At 45.7% G+C, this 26,703-nt stretch overlaps 1 protein-coding gene across 1 annotated transcript in view; it reads right to left on the reverse strand.

Moving 5' to 3' along the window:
• Window positions 1-24,722, reverse strand: part of SPATS2 (spermatogenesis associated serine rich 2) — a 335,634-nt gene extending 310,912 nt beyond the window's left edge. The window contains exon 1 of the mRNA XM_078686466.1: window positions 24,587-24,722. The gene's annotated coding sequence lies outside the window, so the exon portion shown is untranslated. The remainder of the gene's footprint in view (window positions 1-24,586) is intronic.
• Between the last annotated feature and the right edge of the window lie 1,981 nt (window positions 24,723-26,703).

Below are 26,703 nucleotides of genomic sequence, written 5' to 3' on the forward strand. Positions count from 1 at the left end.
CGTCCTCGGAAGCAGGTGCCGTGGCGCAAGGGGGCCTGTTTGGGGACCCTTTCATAAAAGAATTTGGGAAATTCGTTGCCACGTTCACATAAAGAGAGTCTTTCAGACCCGTTTTTCCCAAGGGGCCGGTCAGCAGACCAGTAACAGGGGACAAGGCTCCGGCAGGGGACAATACCAGACCTCAGCAAATTTCAACAACTTTTACCCCACCAAGGGGCAACGTTTCAGAGGCCGAGGCGGTTTCAAGAATAACTCCGGCGGTGGTCAGTAAGGAGGTGAGTGTCATCCCAGCGGAGCAGGTGAGCATCGGGGGGCGCTTAGCGGAGTTTCAACATGCTTGGTCGGAACTCACGACAGATGCTTGGGTCTTACAGACCATAAGGGGGTTCCATATAGAGTTTTACGACCAACCGCGGCAGGTCGCAAGACCGCATCCTATTTCCTTTTCCGTCCCCGATGCACAGCTGATCGACGAGGAGGTGTCTGCCTCGCTCAGGAAAGGAGCCATCTGTCGATCAACTCTGCACCCCAACGGTTTCCTCAGCAATGTCTTTCTGGTGGAAAAGACGGACGGGGACAACAGCCGGTGATCAACCTCAAGGAGTTCAACGGATGGTTGGTCTACCGTCACTTCAAGATGGAGGGGATCCATCTTCTGCGGGACGTCCTCCTGCCTCAGGATTGGATGGTCAGGTTGGACCTAAAGGATGCGTATCTGGTGGTTCCGATCCATCCTCCTCATCGCCGTTTCCTCCAGTTCTCGTGGCGGGGTCAGTTGTACGAATTCACCGCCCTTCCATTCGGACTTTCCTCAGCACCTTGGTGTTTTACAAAGGTGCTACATCCGGTGGTGGAAACCTTGAGAGGGCGCGGGGTGAGAATGATCGTGTATTTGGACGACATTCTCCTCATGGCGCAGTGTCCGAACACTTTGGTTTTCCAGTTACGAGAGGCGATCTCCCTGCTGGAAGGTTTGGGGTTCGTCATCAACAAGGACAAGTCCGTCCTTTCCCCGACCCAGAGTCTGGTTTTCCTGGGATTCGTCGTGGATTCCGTGAAGTCTTCCTTGAGTCTGCCGGCCAGCAAGATGGCCAAAATATGTCACTTGTTGAGGCAGACTAACCCCAGGCCGACGACTTCGCTCCGCCAGCTGGCACGAGTGGTAGGTCTTCTCTCCTCCCCGATTCAGGCGATCTTCCCGGGCCCGCTTCACTACCAGGCCTTGCAGCGCTTGAAGGCGCACCACCTCAGAAAGGGACTGTCGTACGATCAGTCGGTTCCCTTGTCGGAAGACGCCAGGGACTAGATGGCTTGGTGGTTACAGCATATGGAGGCCTGGAATGGCCGAGCAATCTTTGGGTCTACCCCCGATTTGGTAATAGAGTTGGACTCGAGCAGGTCCGGTTGGGGTCCTCGTTGCGGAGAGTTCTCTACCGGCGGCGTATGGTCTGTAGAGGAGCAAAAGTTGCACATCAATTGCTTGGAGCTCCTCGCTGGTTTTTTCGCCGTCCGCTGTTGGATCAGGCGACCTCGTGTGTCTTGCTAAAGATGGACAACGTGTCAGCGGTGCAGTATGTCAACCGCTTGGGAGGTCCCCTTTCCTGTGCCTTGGCAGATCTGGCGAAGGAGTTCTGGGAGTATTGCCTGGCGCACCAGATCTCGGTGACAGCGGAGTACCTACCGGGTCAGGCCAATCAAGTAGCGGATTGGCACTCCAGACATTTGAAAGATTCCAGCCTGTGGAAGTTGGACCTTCGGGTCTTCCAATGGTTGAACGGTCTTTGGGGGCCATTTTCGGTGGACCTCTTTGCATCCTGCCTAGACCATCAGCTCCCACGCTTCTTCAGCTAGAGGCCGGACCCTCTGGCGGAAGCCACGGACGCTTTTCTCTAGGACTGGAGTCTGGAGAGAGGTTACGCTTTTCCCCCATTTGCGATGGTGGTTCGCACGGCGGCCCGGCGGATCTGCCTTTTGAGGGCAGAGACGGTGGTGGCGACGCCTTTTTGGAGGTCTCAAGTCTGGTTTCCAGTTCTTCTGGAACTTTCTTGGGATTTTCCAATCCCCCTCCCCGCTCCCTCATCTACTTCGGAATCCGGACGGTGAGAATCACCACCTCATACTCCAGGGATCGCTCCGCCTCATGGCATGGAGGCTTTCAGGAGACGCTGGTCGCTCCCGGGCCTTTCGGGACAGGCTCAGGGCCTCTTGGCAAGGGCCTGGGCGGCCTGGGCAGACAGCACGTCTAAGTGGTATAGGTCGGCATGAACCAAGTGGTTGCGTTGGTGTGTTCGACGGGATTTGGATCCCATGGCCGCAGGCGTAGTTCCCTTGTTGAACTTCCTGGCTAAGTTGGCTACGGACAGGCTGGCCTACAGGTCTATCAACGCGATACGATCGGCAATTTCGGCAGCTCACTGCCCGGTGGACGGTGCCCCAATCGGGGAACACCCGTTTGTTTGTAGGCTGCTGCGGAGTATTCGTTTGTCTCTACCCCCCCAAACCGCTTTACTCAGTTCTTTGGGACTTCAACCTGGTCCTCAATCTTTTCTTGTCCTGGCAGCCTAACAAATATCTTTCTCTGAAAGAGCTTTCGGCAAAACGGGCAATGCTTTTGTGTTTGGTGTCCTGCCGTAGAGTCTCTGATGTTCGGGCTCTGGACATTAGAGCGAGGGTTTTTTCCCCAGAAGGGGTTACATTCACACTTGGTAGCCGCACCAAGTCAGATTCCAGGACGATTTTCTATCCAGCCTTCGCGGATGTGCCCAAGCTCTGTGTGGCAAACTGTCTGAAATCCTATGAGGAAATGACAATTGAGTTTCGCCCTCCGGGCGAACGGCAGCTCCTTATCGCTTTGCGAAAACCGCTCCATGCTGTCTCTTCTCCCACGATTGCCAGGTGGGTGAGATGGGTCATGCAGGAGGCGGGTATTGATACAAAACCGTTTGGCGCACATTCGGCGAGAGGTGCAATGGCCTCGAAGGCTTTTTCCTTGGGAGCTCGGTTAGAAGACCATATGCGAGCGGCAGACTTGTCTTCTAATTCCACCTTTAAGAGGTTTTATTTCAAACCGGTGGTGGAGGTTGCTCAGTTAGTGGTAAGTAAGCTTTGAACTAGCATAATCGGAGCCTCTGGTCCTGACATAGAATCGAAATTTGCCTAACATTGTGACGGTAAGTTTCAATTCTATTAAGGACACAGAGGCGAGGATTATCACTCCCGTTGCACGCTTGGTGCGAACCCTTCCGTACTTATGTAAGTAAACTATTTTTTAATCTTTGAGATGAAATACTTGTTGCCTGCATTCTGATGTTTCTTCACAGTTGTGGTGTTGACTATGTGAGGGTGGTTTCAAATACGCTCACAGGCTGTCGTTATGTTGCAGGACATGATGGAGCCAAGCAGGATCAATAAAGGTGTGACTCGCGCGAAGAAAGAGGAGATCTGCACAAGATGGTGGAGCTTTCTAGGAGTTGGAGACAATGAGGAAGGACTATGTTGCAGGCTATCTCTTGGACTTATGGGATTTGATGTTCTTGGACTGAGTTTTTATGTTTTCTTATAAGAGCAAATGACGCTTTTCTTTGTATGTTATAAGGGAAAGTCATTTTACTGCTTTTCTGGCTGCTGTGTTTTTTGATGTTGGATTAAAATGGAGAAAGAAAAGCATAATCGTCGCCTCTGTGTCCTTAATAGAATTTAAACTTACCGTCACAATGTTAGGCAAATTTCGATTCCACTTGTAAGCGTGTTTGGAACATTCTGTGATTGAAATACATTCACAAAGTGGAATACGTTTCCAATGTCAATAACTTATATTAAACCTTAAATAAACATGTGTATCCATTGGTTGAATTAAATAACGCAATAAGCTGTAATTACTCAGTGAAATGCCAAATATTAATAATTGGAATGTTTTGCGCTTTCTGGTCACACCTCTGGCTCTGCCCACTGACCCAATCCTCAGGTTATTCAAGCCTCCGATTCTCTACCCACAGTCCCCTTACTTTCCCCCCACTTCGACCACTGCCCCGCGCACTGAACTTTAGTGTCTCCTACACCCTTGTCTTTCAGCGCTGCAGCACAACTCCCTAACTTGAGGGTTCACACAAACTTGCAACTCTTTAAGGTGTGCAAAGAGCTTTGAAAAACTCAAGTATGCTTTAATCTCTGCATGAAGGGATAGGAATTGTACAATTAATATATCTATACCAATCTTACCTAACCAAAGCAGGGAAATCCTAGATAAATCGAAAAGGGCACCCGGATTAAGAAAGTGCTGTGGTCCAATACCAATGGTGGTAGAAAGTGCTATACAAACGTTCATAACATAGCAGCATAAGCTGCAAGGCCCAGTTGTTATTATTATTCAACACATTTGTATAGCGCTGACCTGGCCACATTGGGAGCTTTAGCCTCTTCAGACCGGCAACTAGGATCCAGGAGTTGTTTTGGATAGAAAATAGCAACTAAGGCAGTAGAATTTGCCTACTGTCTGGATCAAATGCATTTTGTTAGGGGTGAGAAAGAATTAACATTGGGGAAGGGGGAAGGTTATGTTATGGGTAGATCATTTGTCTTTCAAAGCAACAGATGGGCCTGAGGCCCAAACCCCTCATAAAAATATGTATTTTAAGCAGTAAGTAATATTCTGGACTTTAATAGGATAGGTAGATTTTCTTCATATAGCCAACCTGGCTCTTCCAATTGTTATGTTACTTGTTTGGTTTAAGGATGCAGCAGTAGGCCCTGTCCGAGACTTTAAAAAACACAGTCTTTTGTCAATGCTTGTTTCGTTATGCTTTTCTCAAAACTTTATTGTTGGGGAAACAGTGGAACTCTTATCAATGAAAAAACTTTTGACTACAAGCAAAAATATTTTATATTAAAAAAGCACACATTGCCGCAGTAGTACCTGACCCCTGAGGGAACTACTTTGTGCCAGGATGTGCTCCTTGTGTAAGAGCAAAATGTCATCACTCTCAGCTAAGTTAGCCTATGGCTGAAGTGGGCTTTCCCACTGACCCGGGCTGTATGCTGTAGTGGGCGGAAGAAAAATATGAACAACAGACCAAGGATGGAGGGGCAAGCTGAAAGTCCCTACAAATATATTATACATATACTTTTAGTAAAATCAAAAAGTCTTGGCTAATGCCAAACCTAAAAAGATGCACTGCTGCTCCTCAGTCACAGAGATTGTTAAGTTATGTTATGTTATGTTATATATGGGTCTTATATAGCGCAACGGCTACTCCAAAGGAGTGTCCCGGCGCTTTAATGCTCCAGACCCAGAGAGGAAAACTAAAGAACATAACAGCAGACAAAAAGTACAGAAGGAGAAGACAGTAGAAGTCCCTTGTTTCGTCGTTCATTTGGCATAATTTTTATGCATATGACAGCATCCTCGAATTAAAGAAGGTTACACTTATTTTGCGCTTTCCTATGCTATGAGTCTTCTGGGATTACACCCTTGTTGTAATCACAGAGCACTCCACTCACTAGAGTGGCACTAAGAAGATGCCTATAGGCATGCAAGCCACATTCCACCAAGCAGTAGTGAATGGTAGAACATGGGAAACACAACCAATATTACAAAACAATATTAGTCAGATTACTTAGAATGCATCGAACACAGCATAGTTAGTACGTCTAGTTAGAAACCACTATTTGTACAACAGCATTTGAAACCATGAAAAGCCACACACCAACATCCAACAGAGCATACTGGACAGAACTCAAGGCACACAATAACACTATCCAGATAACAAGCAGATTACTACAGTATGGCTTAAGTAATGCACCTTCCCTGCCCTTGTTCTCTGCCTGATGCTCTAACAATATGATGTCATTTGGAATGTGAGGAATGTTGGTATTGGTGAGATAGCAGTTGGAGAAGATGGGCTGAGCAGCCAGGAGGCTGCTTCAGGTGGGGCTTACATTGTGACATATAATGGAACTTACTAAGATGTAACTTGATGAATAAACCGCTAACTACAAGAGCTGTCTACGAGACTTCTTTGATTTCTACATTGGCGACGATTAAGAAGGGAGAACCTGTGTGTGTTACTTAAAGAAAGCTGAAATTACCAGTGAGAATTCATTCAAAGAAACATAAAAGTCTTTTACCTTTGATTTTCTTATGATTTCCTTTAAAGTTATCTGGCACTCCGCCCCACAAGTGACCCCAATAACGGTCGCCCTAAATCAAAGAGTGCCAGATCCACCTGCATTGATCAGGGCATAGTGCGAGCCCTGTATCAACTGCTGAGGTGTGAGAAAGTAAGGACTAACTGCAGGTGAGGGAACTCATCGAGGCCCATTGTTAATGAAGCGTAAGCAGAAGAGGTCAGGGGCAGACACTGAGCCCTGGTTTGTGACAGTCAACCCGATGTTGAAGGCTATGACCCTTAAGATGTCACAGAGACTGACATCAGAAAAGCGGTGATAGAGGGCAAGCACTTTAAAATGTGACTTATGTGAAGTACTGACCCTTCGAGTGTCTTGAATGTGTTGTATCGGAGGCACAAACCGAGCCTCTGTGTTAATCCTTAATCAGAGGCAAGGAGAATCGGATGTCTGACCTGTTATATTTAAGCTCAACCGATCGAGTCATCTGTGTACCATTGAACTCAACATTATTGCATGGCTCCCGGAGATTGTCATTTCAAAGGAAAGTGGGTGAAATGGATGCAGCAATGTGGTGAGCGATTTGAGTTGTGATCGCGACGCTGTGGAGTTACATGTACATTTTGAGGAAAAGTGACACACTGCTTTGGTCTCAATGCTCTTGCCTTAAGCTAATAAGTATTTAAATTAAATGTGGCTGTTACCTCTAACGAACAGAGTTGTGCGCGGGACCTGGCATTTTTATCAGTGCGTCATTGACGTGTGGGTGTAAATGGAGGCGCAAGACACCGGCAGTGTGCACGAGACACACAGCGCATGGAGAATTACCAGTGTCACAATCTTCCGAAGTTCATTAGTGGAATCCTCTGTGACAACGTCTCATCTTCCGAGTTTTCGGTGCTCCTGATGGACGCTCTGCTGAATAAGCGTTCCGTGAGCCACTCAACATGACGGTAACAGCATGCTAACATTTTCAGGTTGGCTATGGAACATTGCTGGGAGTTTGAGTACGAAGCTTCCGCACTGCGTGAATGAATACAGCAACGGTGAGTCAGCCCGCAGCCTGAAATCTTAGTGTTTTATTGAATACAACCTACACGTATTGAAACTTTAATAGGTCATTGCCTGAAGATAGACGGGCAGTCAGAGAGACCTAGAAACTATAATGTCAATATAGAGCCTGATTAGAGAGGAAGGAGACTACAGAACTGGAACAGTAATTTTTAAATGTTGCTATGAGGGGTTCGGGTGTGGGTCAAAGGAAATGAGAAACCCAGAACCATACTGCATGAGATGATTGTAAAGTATTAAGTCACTCGCTCGTTTGTTGGGGTGCACGAGATGACTGCTAAGTCACTCAGTGATAGATACTGTGTTGAGCTTGGTGATATGTACCAATGTTATGTACATATGCTTTAATTTGCAACATGTTATATGTGTTGAACTTGGTGATATGTACCAATGTTATGTAGATCTGCTTTTAATTTGCAACGTGTTATATTCTAAATTGATACTCGATGTGTATTTTCATTTTACAGTGTATTATAGGAAGGTAGATTTTCTCCTTTGGGAGGTTACTGTGTGTGTGTTGTTTATAGGAAGGTGGATTCCCCCTTTACAATGATTTGGGAGGTTACTACATGTGTGTGGTTTATAGGGAGGTGGATTCCCCCTTTACAATGATTTGGGAGGTTACTACATGTGTGTGGTTTATAGGGAGGTGGATTCCCCCTTTACAATGATTTGGGAGGTTACTGCGTGTGTGTGGTTTATAGGGAGGTGGATTCCCCTTTACAATGATTTGGGAGGTTACTGCGTGTGTGTGGTTTATAGGGAGGTGGATTCCCCTTTACAATAATTTGGGAGGTTACTGTGGTGTGTGGTTTATAGAGAGGTGGGTTCCCCTCTTTGGGATGTTATTGTGTGTGTATGGTTTATAGGGAGGTAGATTCCTTTACAATGATTTATAGGGTGATGTTAAAGTCTGATTTGATATTTAATGTCACAGGGAAGTGTTTTCCTTTATTACAGTGTTTTATAAAGTTACTGGTACTGCATGGGAATGCAATATGTGAACAGAGTATTATTGCGGGAGTGCAAGTCCCTGATATTGCAAAAGTGTGTAGTAGGGGTATGTGTACGGTATATTACATTGCGTGCAGTAGAGGGCATGTGATATGGTCCTGCTATTTGTTTACATTTACTATTTCTATTTTACAGTTTATTACTTGAATTATTATTACTGAATTACTATTATTACATTTTACATTATTATATTTATTATTACATAAGGACAGTGTCTTCCCATATTAGTACTGTGTTCTATTACGTTTATTTCTGGAATGTTTACCTTCTCTTCTTATGGTTATATATGTGTATACAGTTTGATTTTGTTTAATCATTATAAAGGAGAAGATGTGTAGTAATCTGCTTGTTAAGTAATGCACCTTCTCTGCCCTTGTTCTCTGCCTGATGCTCTAACAATATGGTGTCATTTGGAATGTGAGGAATGTTGGTACTGGTGAGATAGCAGTTGGGGAAGATGGGCTGAGCAGCTAGGAGGCTGCTCCTGGTTGGGCTGTCATTGAGACATATAATGGACCTTACTAAGATGTAACTTGATGAATAAACCACCAACTACAAGAGCTGTCTACAAGACGTCTTTGATTTCTATACATACACTTCGCTATCCAAGTATCTCAACAGTATTCGCCATTGCCACCCAACATCACTGAGTACACAGCACCTACACAAGTATACTTACAACTTGACTTTCTTAGAGAGAACACACTAGACGGAGCCCTGCACATGAGCCCAGCATGGTAACAAAGCAGTATGGTTGGGAAAATACTGTAGACTCAACAAGAGTTGCCCACGCCACACAAATATATCTTAGAATCATTCAGCTAAAGTTACTGTGAACCTAATAAACCATCAGCCACAAAACATAATACTATATTCAATTAACTGGCTAGTGATGCTGTCAAGAAAAAAAGGCTGTACAGGCTGGGCAATAGACAATCAATAATTCAGCTGAGATGAGCGGACTTGGTGTCAGACCATCTCCTTGTCGTGGCCAGGCTGAAGCTAATGCAGAAGAAAGCATGTATGGAACTGACACTAGCGATATAAGTATAACACCACCCTCCTCAAAGATGCAAAGAAACTGGGTGAATACTCAGTTACCCTCAGCAACAAGTGTCAAGTCCTGTAAGAACTAGAGGCTGACAGCCAGTAGAAATTCAGTGGGAGAAGATCAAAGAAACAGTGACATCAACCTATCAGGAGGCACTGGGCCCCAAAAACGACCAGCATAAACAATGTATATCCACCAAGACTCTCCGCAAAATCCAAGAGAGAAAGGAAAAGAAAGCTGCAGTGAACACCAGTTGAACTAGAACACAAAAGGTGAAAGTTCAGAGCGAGTTCACCAAAACAAACAAGGAAGTAAAGAGAAGCTTAAGAGCAGCCAGGTGAGGGTTCATTGATGGTCTTGCGTGAGAAGCCCAGGAAGCAGCAAAGCCATGGATACTGGAAAGAAGTGTAATACATAACAAGGAAACTCCACAGCATATACGTAAAGCCAGAAAGACCTGTTACAGATAAACGCTGGGAAGACAATAATGGGTATCGAAGGCTAACAGCGAAGATGGGTGGGGCACTTTGAAGAACTGCTGAACCAGCCCATGCTACAATCGCTACTAGACATACAGCCAGCCAACAAGGACTCGTCAATGGACTGCAGCTGACCAACTTAGGAAGAAATACAGCAAGCCATCACACATCCGAGAAATGGTACGGTAGGAGGACTCGACAACAATCCTGCAGAGACTATGAAGGCAGACATTGAAACATCAGTAGACATGCTCTACCCCATGTTTGGAAGGATCTGCGAAGAAGAAAAGGTGTCAGGCCTGAAGGAGAGATATGTCATCAAGATCCCCAAGAAAGGTGAGCCGAGTAACCACACAAACTACAGAGGGATAACTCTTCTATCAATCCCAGGCAAAGTGTTCAATAGAATCATCCTGACCAGAATGAAGAAACAAGTTGATGCTTAGTTGCGAGACCAGCAAGCTGGCTTCCGCAAAGATGGATCCTGCACAGACCAGATTGAAATACTGCACATCATTATTGAGGAGTCAATGGAATGGAATTCCCCCCTCTATGTCAACTTCATCAACTATGAGAAGATATTCAACAGCGTGGACAAGCACCTTTGGAAGCTCCTCCGCCACTGCTGTGGGCCAGATAAACTCATGAGAATCATCATCGGGAACTCTTACAAGGGAATGACCATCCAATATAGTCCATGGAGGACAACTCATAGAAGCCTTCCAAGTGAGGACAAGAGTCCGCCAGAGTTATTTGCTCTCGCCTTTTCTCTTTCTGCTGGCCATACACTGGATTAAGAAGCCATCCACAGCAGGGAGAAGAAATGGGATCCAGTGGACAACTTGGATGCAGCTCGACATCCCGGACTTTGCAGACTACCTGACTGTACTCTCCAATACCATCAGCAGATGGAAGAGAAAACCGACAATGTGGTAGCCACATCAGTACAACGTGGCCCATTACAGCCACAGGGGAGAAAAAAAGATCCTCAAGGCTAATACTGCCAGCACAGCTGCAGTCACAATTGCAGGCGATACACTGGAAGAGGTAGAGGCCTTCACCCACCTGGGCAGTGTCAAAGACAAGCAGGGCGCTGGACCTAATGCGACAAACCTAGATCGGGCTTTTTAACATCAACGTAAAATCAGTCCTTCTGTATGGAGCAGAAACTTGGAGGACAACAGTAACTACCACTACCAAAGTCCAGATCTTCACCAACATCGGTCTGAGGAAAATCCTCCATATCCGCTGGCCAAACACCATCTGCAACAACAATCTAGGGCAGCAGGCTTCCCAAGTCCCTACCCATTAAGAAATCAATAGAGGCACTGCAGCTTGATAGGGCACATCCTCCATCAGCACACCTCAAATATCACCAGGCAAGCCCTGGCCTGGAACCCTCAGGGGAAAAGGAAAAGAGGAAGGCCAAGACACACCTGGTACATAGGCCTCGAGGCTGACCGCAAGGAGATGGGTTACACCTGGAGTCAGACTGAAAGAAAAGCCCAAAACAGAGCTGACTGGGGGGTCCTGGTTGACGGCCTGTACACCAGAAGGGGTAGTAGGCATAAATAGATTCAGCTAAACCAGAAGCAGCAAGTCCATCAAAACATCCATCTAAGCACATAACGATTATATATACACACACACATATATATATATATATATATATATATATATATATACACAGATACATATATACGCACATACATACACACATACACATATATATATATATATATATATATATATATATATATATATATATATATATATATATATATATATATATATATAATAAGACAAAATCCATGTCTCACAGAAACATTTATGAAAGAAGGCACGGACTCCACGCGGTCAGGATACGGCATTAGTTTATTCTCACAGGTCACCCTCAACCCATGAGACAAGAGAGACGCGTTTCGGTTTGCTAGAAGCCTTTGTCAATCTGGTTAGCGCCATTACACATCACATTATATATAGCCCTTCCCCCTTGAAATGTATAGGCAGACAGAGAAGACATACTGTAGAGTATGTCAACACCACATATAACCATGCTGCATATAAATGCTCTCTGCATCTGCGTGTCGGCAAAGTTACAGGTAAAACTAATTCGGTTTATCAATTGCTCAATGCATATGTAAGTTTGTGCGTCAGACGTTTCAAGGTGCATCATCAAGTGGGGGAGGGGGTGGGGTGTCAAGAAAAGAAAAAGAAAAGAGAGAGAAGAAGGGTCCCAAACTGCAAAATCCCCGTGCATTTTTCATAGACTTCTTTAGACAGGGCTACAGCAAACATCGCTTAATGGAAGTGCACCAAACTTGGCAGGAAGTTAGATCTTGGTATGCAGATTGTGCTCTTTTGTGATTTAGTGTAAATCCGTTCAGTAGGCTTGGAGAAATTCAGGTTTTAAAAAATATATTTATCAGGACACTTGGGTCTGCGAGAGGCTAGATAAATACTTGTGGGAGTAGTTCAAGTTCAAAGAACTTTATTCAAATTGAAATAACAATTCATAAAAGTATACAGATAAAAAAAATCACAATTTAAATTATCATATTTTTCATTCTGGTTTAAACATTACTAAGGTTTGACTTCTTCAGGTAAAATGATTAAAAGGAATAAAACAGTACAAACAGTTAAAATAAATAATAATTAAAAACATTTGACTAACTCTTATCATCCCATGACGATGGACTTTCTCACTTAGAATTGTATTCAGAAAAAGGCTCACTGTACTAATAGTGAGGCAATCATCGAAGGACCTAAGTTTATTATAAGCGTCTCTTGAATTCCTTAGGCCCCAAGTTAACAGAAGAGGTTTTAAAATTTGTCGTCTCGAATGGCTATATAAAGTGCAGAACAGAGTGCAGTGTATGTTTGATTGAAATGATTTGTCATCACAAGGGCACAGCCTTTTTCCCCTCGCCCAGTCATTGCAGGTCGGGAATGATATGAGTCTATAGAAGGTTTCCAGACGAAAGTAAGTCAGGAGCCTACGGTGATGTAGGGGGTGTTCTAATGCAAGATACAACTGGAGACCCCTCTGAGATGTCACTTCATCGTGGCTCATGACCGATTTTTTAGACCTTTCGCCCTTCCACCTTTGTAATTCCAAATGTTCCAGCAGCATCTTTTTCAGCGCAGATCGCGAGAGAGATTCCAATGAGGCTGGGTCCGTAAAATATTCAGGATGACCAATCTCACCGACAAAGTTCTTAATGTAAATAAGCCATTTGATGTTTTTCAGCCCGTCACAGTTCAAGCAGTCCTCTATAATGGATCTATTTAATTCTGTGGCAGGGTTGGTCCAAACATTGTGCCAAAGTAAAACTGGGGCTAGTTTTATAATATCCGTAATAAAAATGAGAGCAACTTCGGCATGTAATACATTTATAGGGGTGCTCCTTGGTGTAGCAGTTATAAATCGGAGCAACCTGTTCTCAATTCGCTGGATCTCCTCCACTTGCTGCCAGCCCCAGATACCAGCCCCATAGGTCCCAATAGCCACACATTTCGATTTGAATATTCGGAGGAGCTCCATTGCTGGCCTGTTTCCTATTTTTTTCGCAAAATTCATGAGAGCCCCAACTGCTCTGTTAAATGCCACGGCCCGTGCTTTCACGGCCGACTTCCAGGTGCCTTGTCTATCAAAGTGGACCCCCAGATAGCAGAAGATATCGGCTAACTCTACCTTCCTATTATTTAAAACAATTGGGCATGGTAGTCTATGTTTATTTGGACTGCACAACATAGTAAACGTCTTCGAGACGTTTACACATAACCCTCTAGTGTTCATAAAATTAGTGAAGGTGTGTATGGCTTTCTAGAGGCCTACCTTGGTCTGTGAGAGGATGGCCGCATCGTCAGCATAAAGTAAAATAGGAATGGGTTTGCCCTTGATTACGGGGTAATCATAGTACTGCTGTGTTAGGCAAGAACCCACTCCATTAATGTATAGATTAAATAGCAGGGGGGCCAAGATGCAGCCCTGCCTTACCCCTCTACTAATCTTAAAAAGATCTGTACATTCCCCCCTCTGACCGTATCTAACTCGGGCACCTGCCTCCACATAGAGTTCTCTGATGTATACGATTATTTTATTGTCCAGCCCAATGTCCCTCAACGTCTGCCAGAGACTGTCGTGCAGAACGCAGTCAAAAGCAGAGCTGAGGTCCACCTAGGTCACATACAGATTTGATTTCCTTGCGTGAATATATTTCGAAATGATTAGTGAAAGATTCAGCCCCTGCTCAATTGTCTCCCGCCCTCCCCTGAACCCATACTGAAAGGGAGACAACACTTCCTGTCCCTCCACCCAGTCCTGAATGCGAGCAAGAATGACCCTGCCCGCCATCTTCATGAAGCCATCTAACAGAGAGATGGGCCGATAGCAGGTAGGGTTATTCCTATCCCCCTTCTTGTATATCGGGACTAAGATTGGCTCCTTCCAGGTTGGTATAAAACCTCTTTTCGTCATACGTTTCAAAACTCTAGTGAGTAGAGGAGCCCACAGGTCTGGGTACGTTTTAAAAACATCAATGGGGACGGAGTCTGGGCCTGGTGCTTTCGAGGTTGAGCTCTCCCTTAAGGCCTTATATACCTCCTCTAGTTTGAATTGAATGTCTAGAGGGAACGGGGAATCCTCCTCTTCTGACGCAATTGGTGTTTCGGAAGCTAGTACAGGCAGAGCCTTATTGCTATACAGGGCCTGGAAGTGGGACACCCACTCCTGGGCCGTGATAGCATTGTCTAGGCGAGGACCTTGGCTGTCTTGGTAGAAAGGAGCATTCACAGCCTTCCAGAACGCAGCAGCGTCCTTTTGTGTTGCTGCTGAATGGAGGGCTTCCCAGGCTTCAACTTTTAAATCTTTCTTCCTTCTAATCAAAGCGGCACGGTACTTACGCCTTGCCCTTTGAACCTGAGCTCTATCTAATGGGGTAGCATGCAGTGCATTTTTAAGTTCCCGCAATGCCCTGGAGCAATTTGGGTCAAACCACCCTGGGGTTCTCTTAACTATATTACGTAGATCTCTAGTCAGAAGGTGTTTAATTACACGACAAATTTTATTAAAAGAGACCAAGACTTGTTCTTCGCTCTCTTCTAACGTCAAACACTTAATAATTTCTTTATGGGAAATATTCACTAGGTTTTTTTGAAAGCTCTCTGGTATTACCTTTTCCCATTTGATGCAAAATCCGTTACGCTGGCCAAGAATAGGGTTAAAATCATAATTATGTTGAGTGTTAAGAGGCCGCGTATCCAGGTTTAGCTTGAAAGTAACTGAAATGGGGTAATGGTCACTAATGCCACTTGTAAGTGTCTCCCAGCTGTTAACCAATGAGGCATAGCGTAACGATAGTAAGGCAAAGTCAATAATTGACTTTGCCCCTCTTGCGTTAAATGTGGGTGCAAATGTTTTTGGCACAGAACAAGCCTCATTAATAAATGCCATGGAGTGGTCCACCATTAAGTTGTTAAGTAAGTCCCCTAATTTTGTGTGGGCAAAGTGGCTTGTTGGTCCTATAGATTCATCTTCCCAGCCGCACACACCCTGTAGACTCTTTGGGCACAATGGACAATTAAAGTCGCCTACCCACAGGAGGGCCATATCCCCTGAACAGCTATCTATAATCGTCTTAAGGGTACTTGACAATTTCTTAATTGTGGTTTCCACTTGTGCTATCGGGATGTTATTGTAGAAATTAATAATAGCTAGATTTTCCAGAGCTCCCCAGGATACCCTTAAGATCTGAAAAAAAGGGGAATCCAGGAAGCTCCCTAGGACAGTGGGACCTGAGCAAATAGACAAATACATAGACAGACCTCCCTTATGTCTACCCATTTTAGTGGGAACTGCAGGGGTAAAGAACGTTTTAAAACCCAGCAAGTGGGACTCCTCCCTAGCCCATGTTTCCTGGAGAGCTATAATAGAATGGGACATAGTTACTGACCGCCAGTCTGCATCGTTAATTTATGGGGCCAGAGCCGCTATGTTCCATGTTATTATACTGCCAGGAATTTCCATGTTTATTGGTGATATTACTTCCATAGGTATCACAGGGGCTGGCTCGATTATGTCACGGGGTATAGTCCCAAATGGGGACATTACAACCATGGGTATCTCAGAGACTGGTTCCATTGTGACCATTGTTTCAGAGGATGTGGTCCCAGACAGGTTATCTAACTGGGGAATTAACATCGTTTTTACCCCAGAAGCTTGTAATTTAGGATAGGGGACTATCACAGGGCAAGGGTCTGACACGGACGTGATATGTACAGGAGCAGGGGTATAACTTTGGGCACTAACATTATATTTTTTGTCTTTTGTCCTGTAAGTTGGTGACGTATTAGAAGAGGGCCCCAACCGTCATTCGCAGTCGTCCAGACCTGAGAGTGCTGCGAATCTATTGGTATGCTCGAAGGGACTGAATGGCAGCAAATGGTCCATTCCCCTGGTTCCTTGTGAGTGGTCTGGTCCACTGTAGTTATTTCTATGTCCCCTATATGGGATGTTGTTCCACCCATAGGCATTTTTTGGGATCATAGGGTGGGGAGCCTGCCACACGTATTGATTATTAAATGTTGTGGGGAGGTTGTTCCATAAGCCAGGGGGGGGGGGGCCTAGAGACATTAAGGAAGTTACCTGAGCTCTTGGGTAGAAATAAGTTAGGTCATGAGGAGTAATGGTTGTACCATTGGTTCTTGAATTCCAGTTTAAGATGTGGTTGACCGCGACCGGATCTCTAAAATTTATAATTATGAGATCACCCTCAATATCTTTCTCTCTACTCCCCAGCCAGGAGAGACGGCGTACATGGACAATCTCGCCGTTGATGTTACTTGGGAGCGGTCTGTACTGGCTAAGCCAGTGCATGGCTTTATTTTTTAATTGACTGAAGCCTTTCCTCCTGCCAGCTTGTAGTATGGGGACGCCTGTGAGTACAACCACATAGGGGACCGCGTCCGGTGGTAATTCAACTTGTCCCTAGTGATTCCTGATCTATCTGGATATGCCCGTCCCCCATGCTCGTACCCATTTCCTCCATAAACTGTACTTGCCTTCTTTGGAAATTCCTTAGGGATATGTGGAGCGAGTTGATGGACTGCTTTTTGCGGATTCGCCCCTTGGTAATTACCCGCCACAATTTTGCTAGATGAGTTTACATCCCTTTGAGCTGCAGGGATAGGGGGTGGAACTACGGCTGCGGGGAGTAGGGCTTGCTTAGGTGCAACTTTGGGAGGACTTGCTTTGTTAATGATGGCGTGTTCTAAATCCCCCAACCGCTGCTCTAACCTCTTCAACCTCTCCAATATGCGCTCTGATATCCGCATGGATCTTGTTCGCGCTCTATAAAACTTTCTAAATAAATAAATATAGGAGAGGTAAATGACTTAAGTAGATGTTCAATACTATCAAGGGAGACAGAAGATAGTTGTTCCTTGATCGTACAATCCCTGGTAGATGTTAAGCTGGTACTAGGTGCACTCAGTGTGGGGCTATGTGTGGGCGGCATTGTTTTATGTACGGCCTCCTGACCTGACTCGGGGGGTAGTCTAACCTTTGTAGTGGGAGCAGATGTAACAAGTACCTTGTTGCCCTTCCCAAAGTCAGTGTGGCTGATCTTAGCTCTTTGTGGCACACCTCCTCTCTTCCTTCTCTTATTTGGTGGTGGTCCAAAGACTTTAGCGGCTTCCCGTTTCCCTGCTTTCTTTTGTATATTCCCTACCACTACTCGGGGAGTATCAGGTATGATTTCTATAAGAACATTAGTGTCGTTAATATTTAAAGTGTTTTTTTGTTCCAGGCTATTAAGGGCAGTCGTTGAGGGAGGCGTATCTCGCAGGAGCATAGGGATGCCCTGCGTAGATAGCGCATCCTCAATACTTGATGTTGCGCCTGCGCCTGCTGGATTAATCTGTGTTAGTACGTCCACAGGAAGTCTGTTTTTGATAGCTTCAATCGAGCGGCGCCGCTCAGCCCTGCGTTCAGCCAGAGAACAATCCCTTTCTATATCAGGGGGAGGTTTCCTAAAGTAGTCATCCAGAGTACCCTTGCAATTTCCCACTGCTTCGGCTTGCATGAATTTTTCGGCATTAGCAGCCATAAGTGCTAATAATAATCTTTTGTTGAAGACAGACCCCAAGTAGGTTCCCTTCCAATGTTATTAGCCGCTGGTTAGGTATTGTTAGAGGCGTAACCAGATCAAGGGCCCTATAGATGATCGCTGTCAGAGTGGAACTTGATGATAAATGGCAATAAGAAGAGCAGTTACTTTGCATGAATGTGGTGAAGACACATAGCAGAGATGCTCAATGGCAGAAAGGAGGCAGACTTACTACATGAGTTGGTGGTATATCAGCAACATTTAGAGAATGGGCACAGCCCAGCCTCCTTCAGCCACCGAACGGCCACAAAGCGGCCCGCCCTTTGCCCGGGCTTCGCCCGGCGTCCCGCGAGGCGGGGCTCACGCTGTATTTAAGCGCCTCCTGGCGCGGTTTTCGAGCGCACGTGGCGCATGGGCTGCTGGGTGTTGTAGTTCTGATGGGCTGCACTCCCCTCGGCGGCCGCGCTGCGTGATGTCAGTTGCAGCGGGGCAGCGGGAGGCAGGGAGCACCACACCCACGGCTTCCCCTTGCAATCAACAATGGTCCGGTGCAGCAAAGCGTCCAGCAAAAGGGTCAGTGACAATAAATGTCTATTCCCCGCTCGTGCAGGGGCTCACGCTGTATTTAAGCGCCTCCTGGCGCGGTTTTCAAGCGCGCATGGGCTGCGGGGTGTTGTAGTTCTGATGGGCTGCACTCCCCTCGGCGGCCACGCTGCGTGATGTCAGTTACAGCGGGGCAGCGGGAGGCAGGGAGCACCACACCCACGGCTTCCCCTTGCAATCAACAATGGTCCGGTGCAGCAAAGCGTCCAGCAAAAGGGTCAGTGACAATAAATTTCTATTCCCCGCTCGTGCAGGGGCTCACGCTGTATTTAAGTGCCTCCTGGCGCGGTTTTCGAGCGCGCGTGGCGCATGGGCTGCTGGGTGTTGTAGTTCTGATGGGCTGCACTCCCCTCGGCGGCCGCGCTGCGTGATGTCAGTTACAGCGGGAGGCAGGGAGCACCACACACACGGCTTCCCCTTGCAATCAACAATGGTCCGGTGCAGCAAAGCGTCCAGCAAAAGGGTCAGTGACAATAAATTTCTATTCCCCGCTCGTGCAGGGGCTCACGCTGTATTTAAGCGCCTCCTGGCGCGGTTTTCGAGCGCGCATGGGCTGCTGGGTGTTGTAGTTCTGATGGGCTGCACTCCCCTCGGCGGCCGCGCTGCGTGATGTCAGTTACAGCGGGGCAGCGGTAGGCAGGGAGCACCACACCCACGGCTTCCCCTTGCAATCAACAATGGTCCGGTCAGACTCCATCGGGAGCGAATTTTCTCTGCATGAGCAAATGCACTGATTGGCTGCCAGCAACATCACAATCCCCAAAGTCAGCATTAGCTAGTTCCTAGTTCACGCTATATCGACACAAGCTTGATCCTGGTCATAACAATGTAAACAGTGGCTGGTTCCAGTAACACCATGCCTATACAAATTGGTTGTAGGGGCCCACTGGAACAATACCTGTTTTCACGTACTCATTACATTAACACAGACCGATTCCATGTGTTACCATGTCAACATCGATCAGATGTGCTCCATAATATTTATGCTCAACCTAAACAGAAACCCAATATTTGTTCCCCACAAAACTTCTAGCAATCCAGGAAAAGGGCAGGAAGAAACAAAAGCATGTAATGTGCAGGGTGACAATGCTAAAAAAAAATGTGGCACACTCCTAAATAGCAAAATTCTTTTACCCCTCGAACATCCTCTGTTTTTTCTGACTTTGTACGGATACTTTCAACAAAAGTACCAATATTCCTACCTAATCTCTGCTTTGGGACCATACATCTGAATTTGGGGGATAACTGCTTCACACTTCTGGGGCATTTATAATTGAGCTTCTAAAATGTGGAACCCCCTTCTATGTATTGTTAAAACTCAGCATCACGTCTAGTGATACTACAGCTTTAGTGATATTAGTCTTCTGCCTACCAGTCCTCCACCCTATAGTTGTGATGCTCACTCAGAGTCTGATTCACAATGGCAAACGTACATGCTTGAGTACGTTTACTCTTTTTCCGTAATCAGAAAACTACAATTTAATATAAACACTACGACTGCGACGACTCCAAAGTCGAGAAGGAGAACTCCGCACATAAATAAATATATAAGCTTGTCCTATCTTTTTGTGTTTGAATCTGTTGAATTAGTTTTTATAAACAAAGCAGACATTTATATCACAATTCTCCACTTGTTTAGGCTATAGCTACTCTTTTGCTGTACATAAGTTCAGCGCTTACATGGAGTTAATTTGTGCATAATAACTGCACTGTTAAACACTCTGCCATTACATCTCGCTCTGGGTAGTTCATTTAACCCCCATCCATATTGTCGATTGGGAATAGGTTATTGGGGTGTTTCATCACTATTGTACTAGTGCGAGAACTGCGAATCGATCTGCCAACTTGGGAGGCGGGCAATAACGTTTCTATCTTTTTATGTGCAGAGTTTTCACAGTAATATTAAGCACTGATACAAACTCTAGTACTAGTATGCTCTATCCATAGCACAGGCAGTCTATTATTACAGCACTTTAGAATCAATGTCTCCTTTAGTATAGACACCTCATGTACAAACTTCTACTCAAGTACTCTTTCCACGTACTACCCATCAGTCAATAACGCCTATCCGTATAGCAGAAGCCCACCCTCCTGTTACCAACTTGTAGTACACACTCCTCCATAAAGGTCTCTCAACTTAGTTTACTCCCAGTTGCAGCACTCATTCTGCTTTACTCTCCAGCCATGTAGAAAAGTCCTTTGAAGTTGCCTATGAATTCAATGCTCTGCCCCCCACGCTGTGGCCGCCCAGAGGAATCTCTAGTGTAATTTTTGATACTGCCCTTTCGGTACACTCCAGATCCGGAGGATCCTTCGCCTGGAGTATCAAGTGATTTCTAGCAGCCTCCAGCTGTGCATTTCCCCCATATATTACTCAATTCAATTCAATAAGTCTTTATTCGATTGATGCATCATAAAAGACGTAAAATACAGTAAATACATAATTAAAAACATCTAAAACCAATATTAAATTACTTATACAGGCTTCTATGAATGAGTACAAAATTGGCATTACCACATAAATTACCAATAAGCATCAGATATAGTGAACTAGTCATTAACAGGTAAGCAAACAAACATTATTAAACTCCCAGCTATTTACTTTTGATGAACCTGGTTCTAAGCAACCAAGCCCACCCCAAATATTTAGCTACCCCCACAACTATTATTGGGGTCAGGTTAGTTTTTAAAATTCTGCTTGCTTCGACAGCCGAGCGGGTACCTAGGCATCTACAAACCGGGCTTAACCATTTGGCTCTTGGGGCTGTGTACAAAGGACACACAAACAAAAAATGGTTTACACTTTCTCCTTGACCAAGACAGTTTGGACAGTGCCCCGTCCCGCCAGAACCCCACTTTTTAGTGAAATCCCCTAGAGGCAGCGAGCCACATCTGAACTGGTGGAATAATTTGCGATCCAGGGGCTTTGTTATCATGTCCCAATATTGTTCAAGCTTGGATATGTCTTTAAAAACAATAAATAGACTTGTAAGATTGCTGGAACACAGACTCAAGTGTCTATTATAAACCACCCAGTCCCAATAGTGCAATTTTAGGTCTTTTTTGGAGGGAAAGGTTGCTAATTCAGGACCAGACCACAAATCACCATACCCCAGGGCCGAAAGGGTAAAGCTTAAATCCTTAAACCAGCCTATGTTTGAGGAACCAGGACGATCTTTGACCTCCAGGCAGGCCCTGGCATAAAAATGGAGTTCCGGCGTTGTCCATAGACGTCGCCAGAATGCCAGAGGACGGAATCTCGCTTGATCCTCCACCGGTTGACACCCGAGATCATATAAAAGCGGGATCCGCGGAGTTGACTGGGGCAGACCCGTTGCCATCCTGAGGAATTTGTTTTGGGCTGATCTCAAGGGATCCAGTTTGCTGAAGCCCCATAGCTCCGCCCCATATAAAACTGAGGGTAGAACCTTTGAGCCATATATCTTAATTAGTGGTGAAATTTGCCGGGTAAAAGAGCCTTTGTGCTCTTTAATCAGCGCACCACCTATCTGCAAATGCTTTAGGGCCATAAGCTCAACCTGGTGGGACCAACTAAGGGTCTCGCTAAAAGTAACACCCAAGTAAGTAAAAAACTTGGTTTGTTCCAATGGGGTACCCCCCATAGTTACCCTTGCACTAATTTGATTGTGACCTCTTAAAACCACTCTCCTCATACAATACTGTCCTCTGTTTCCCATTCTGTATTACTCTATAGCTTTTAATATTAGCCTCCCTGCAAAACTTTGCAATGTTGTACACCCATCCCCACCCTTCTCCCGTAATACTCCCCCCCAAGCAGTATCCTATTCCACAATATGCACGGTCTTGTTCCGGGACACTGCACTATAGAATTCTGTAACTATGTAGAAAATTCCAGGTATGCGGTACTCTCATCCACACAACAGCATCAAGAAGCGGCAGCGGGCAGGAAGGGATAATCCTCGCCGCACTTAAAACCCACATGAAGCACAAATTCCGCTATCGGAATGTCTGCGGCTATCACAGAACACAACATCAATTACCTTGATCATTGGTGAGCCGAGCAATGAAACGAAACGCTCCTCAGCAACCGTGAACTAAGATGGCGTTTGGAGGATACCGAGCTTGCACCCGGGAGGTCGTAAGATGGGAGCCTGATACCGCTGCATCTAGCTTTGACGATCTGCAGAGCCCTCTCGCCGTCCCCACCCCATGGTACAGCTCTGCCGGTTTACCCCCTGTAGGGAAAGACAGCCATTGAGGTTGTCCTGCCTGCCCGCAACTTCAGTACGAGGCAGACACAGCCGGTGGGAGAGGGGCCGCCTACTGCATGCCCGCGTTGCTGCTGACTGTTTCGCCTCCTTGCAAGACATCTGCCTGATTTGGGGACATAGCGGAGGTATGAAGTCTTGGCACCGATCATTTTGGCCTCCCGCTCTATGGACTGCTGCTTTGGCGCCTGCAACATGCTTCCTTGACCTACGGACACCGGATCGGACACTACTGCCTCCGCTGGCTTGAAATTTTGCTCATGGACAGTACGGCTATGATTTTGAAACCTACTGCTCTCCTCCCTCCTGGCTCTTCCCCCCCCCTAGTTACCCTCCGCAAAATTTGCTCTTGTTGTTTTTGGAATTTGCTCCCTTGACTTTCTGACTTGGACTCTTACGCTCCCTGCCATTTTGTGACTTTCTTCTTTGACTCCTCTGTCCCTGATCCGCCATCTTAATGATCTTTGAACTCTTCCTCTGTCCCAGCCGGGCTACCTTTCTATTGTCTCTCCTGTGCCATGGACCTACTCTTCGTTGTCGATCTTGTTGGTCCCTCGCCCGTTTTGTTTCACTTTCACTTTCCTGTCCTTATTCTGCCTTCCTTTCCCTTTCTTTCTGATCTTCCCCCTCTTCCTTCCCCTGCCCCTTAGCTTGCTAAGGTGTAATTATTACTGCAAAAATTTAATCCTGAGTGAATTTACTATTTGTATGTATATATGTATATATATATATATAAATAACTCTAACCACTAGAATATGTAGTAGACCTTTGTATTTACTACCGTTCCTTGAGTAACTTTACAACTTGTACATTTGAATTTTTTTCGGTTTGTATCTTTTATTGTGACTCATGTAATCTAAAGTCCTCATATAACGCAACTGGTTCTTTTGTAAAGCACTCTGACACCTTCGGGTAATGTTCGTGCTATATAAAATTGCATTAAATAAATAAATAAATAGATACAATTTCTCACATATTTCCCAGGCTCATGCGCGGTAGCTCTCCTGGACAGTTTTTGTTTTAACATTCTGATACTTGGGAGTGCTGCTTATTCCATCATAAATTCAACGGTGCAAGTACCAAAAATCAACGAAATCATCTGGACGGGGTTAGCTACCCCGGCAGAGACCTAGAAAACGTGAGAGTGCAGTAATCTGGAGCTTTGCTGTACCCTTCGACACTACATTTCTCTTCCCCTGCAGTACCTGCTCTTCTACAGTTTTCTCCCCTATAGTACTTAATTCCTGTGATGCTTTCTGTAGTCGACAACGCTGAGGCACCATCCACTGCCACAATTTGTTTCACCAGCACGGTAGTACTCCCCTTGGGTACTTTCTGCAGGGATATCCCAAACAACACCCACTTACACCTGATGTAAAAAAAAAACACCTAGTGCTCTGTGCTACTCGCAGACATTGTAAAGTATTCCGCCAGCAGCACTCACCAACCTGGTTGTACTCTCCGCAGTGTACTTTTCGGTGGTACTTTTCATTGAAGCATCCGTCACCATCCACAACCCCTCCACTATTCCCACCTCATTAATGCTCACCTTGCAGTAACAGCCCCGCATCCCCCATATAGTAGTCTGCCGTCTTTTGAAGTAGCCCCCTCGTGTGCTCTTTAGCACATTCCTGCAGCGTCCATCTCCACCCGACATCCTCCTCTGTAGTACACCCCAATGCGCCACTCTGCTCTAATAAGGCATACCCAGTAGTAAGCGGCCCATTGAGTGAATACACCCCCCTTCAGTACTCAAACCACTGCAATTAATTCCCTCTCTGTGGGTTTCTACTTTTCTCCTTATAATCCTCCCCCTCGTGTGATACTCCCCTCTCATGCGCAAACCTCCTTTGTAATACTGCCCTCCCCACCCCTCCAGTACTCACATTTTCATCTCTCCGCTCAGCTTCGCTCTCCCCCGTTTCCAGCGGCAGCTCCTGTACCGGAAATGACGCGCCACGGGACCGGAAGTGGTTGTCCTCAGGCCGGCGCCCGGTTTCCTTGGCAACGGCTAGAAGCGCTGCGGCCTAGAGTGCGATCGAGCCGGACCAGAAGTAGCTTGAACGGGGCAGTTCAGCTCTTAAACACGCGCATTAACTTTCCTGAGAAAACACAGTCCAACCCTTGTTTCTGAACCCAACTCGATCCGCTGCACAACCCCAGAAAATTGTTTCTACTTAAACGTGATACGCCAATGGTTGCTCGGAATCACGTTTGCCATCTTCAGCCAACCTGGCTTCTAAGTTGACAGTAGTTTACATTGTGTTGTATTGTATTGTAATTGCATTTATATAGCGCTTACTACCCCTGACGAGGCGTCGAAGCGCTTTTTCGGCAGGTAGCACGCTACTCCGGGACCCATAGAGGATTAGTGTTGAATTAGTATTGTGAAACATGCAAGTACATTTTAAGTGGTGGATAGGTTAGTCAGTTATTTGGATTTGGAATGATAGCAGAAGGATAGAGGAGGACAAAGGTTTGTATTTATTTATCACTCGCTTGTTGACGCACGCTATTCAGGAAGCTTATAAAGGATTAGTGGTGAATTAATATGGTGAAATATGAGGTAATTTCAGTGGTGGATATTAGTCTGTTACTTGGAATGAGAAGGATAGCGGATGGATAAAAGGGGAAGAAAGATTTGCATTCATGTAGCACTTGTTACCCCTGATGGGTGTTGAAGCGCTTTTCTGGCGAGTAGCACGCCACTCCGGAACCCATAAAGGATTAGTGTTGAAAATTAGTATAGAATAAATATAAAGTAATTTGAGAAGTAGATATGTTATTAAGGTATTTGGGCAGTGTTGCAAAGTTATCCTGAGCCCTGGGCACCCCCCAACTTTTTGCTGACTGGAACTGGTGGTAACTGACTCTGACTGACCCTGGGCTCTGTTTAACCAGGGCCAGTGCCAAGCCAAAAGGAACACATTATAACACAGTTAAGACACCCAACATACACTAGGGTACACTATAGTATGGTGGGGTACCCCTGTAGTTGGCATGACCTACCACCTAAGCCCCATGTATGTAATAGGGCAGGGGATTGAAACTACCTAGAAGTCTCCAGTATCCTGGGGCATGGCAGTTTAGAGGCCAGCAGATTCTCTGCACCAGCATGTGTGCAGTGCTGAAGCCTGAGGTCAGTTTAAAAGCTGCACTGGTGGCCAGGACAGCTTTTTAAACCTTAAATTGTGCCCAAACTCGACTTTGGGGGTAGGGGCACTTAAACATTAAAAACCTACCATGTGTTTGCATATTAGGGACCCCCAGGGTCACCCCTAGGTATCCCAGGGGTGGGGGGCATTTATCTATAAGAAGCGCCCTTATAAAATGAGTTTTTAGAAGCCTGGGTAAAGTGAAATTTTACATTTCACTCCCCACATTGTCTTAAAGAGGTGCTCAAATTCGACTTTGATGCTGGAAGAATTGGGTAAGGGTGATCTGCAATATTTCTGCAGATTCAGAACCCCTGAAGTCTCCCCTAGTTGCACAGGGGGTGGGGGTCCGGTAGAAATGAGGCAAATACTTATAAAATATGGTTTTATTAGCCCTGGTGCTACAAAAGTGGCGCAAGTCATTTTCCCCATTGCAAACCCCATGGCCCATAGGTTAACATGGTAGGAAGTGATTGATTAATAAATATTGATAGAAGAGGACTAGCCGGACCATTCAAAGACTTCCCAGAATGGTCGTATTAAATCCAACGATATTATATTGTTGAATTTCTCCTAAAGTGTACATACAATAAGTTATGAGACTTTCTTGTTTGTAAGTCCAAATTCAGCCTTTCAGTGGTCTGCCCTGATTGGTCAGAGTTAAGTGGATTAGCCAGGCTGCTGGGAGGGCAGTGATCTGTTCTATAGGAATGCCAGGCCAGAAGCTGGCGTCGTAAACTACGCTCTTCAAAGGCAAGAGGGGAGGCCTGGGTTTTAGTCCACCATGACAGTCGTGACCCAGAGTCAGGACTAGGCTTAAGAAAGGTATTTGCAGATGTTACTGGGAT

The sequence above is a fragment of the Lissotriton helveticus genome, chromosome 1_1 (genome assembly GCF_964261635.1).
Source record: "Lissotriton helveticus chromosome 1_1, aLisHel1.1, whole genome shotgun sequence".
In the NCBI taxonomy this organism is placed as follows: domain Eukaryota; kingdom Metazoa; phylum Chordata; class Amphibia; order Caudata; family Salamandridae; genus Lissotriton; species Lissotriton helveticus.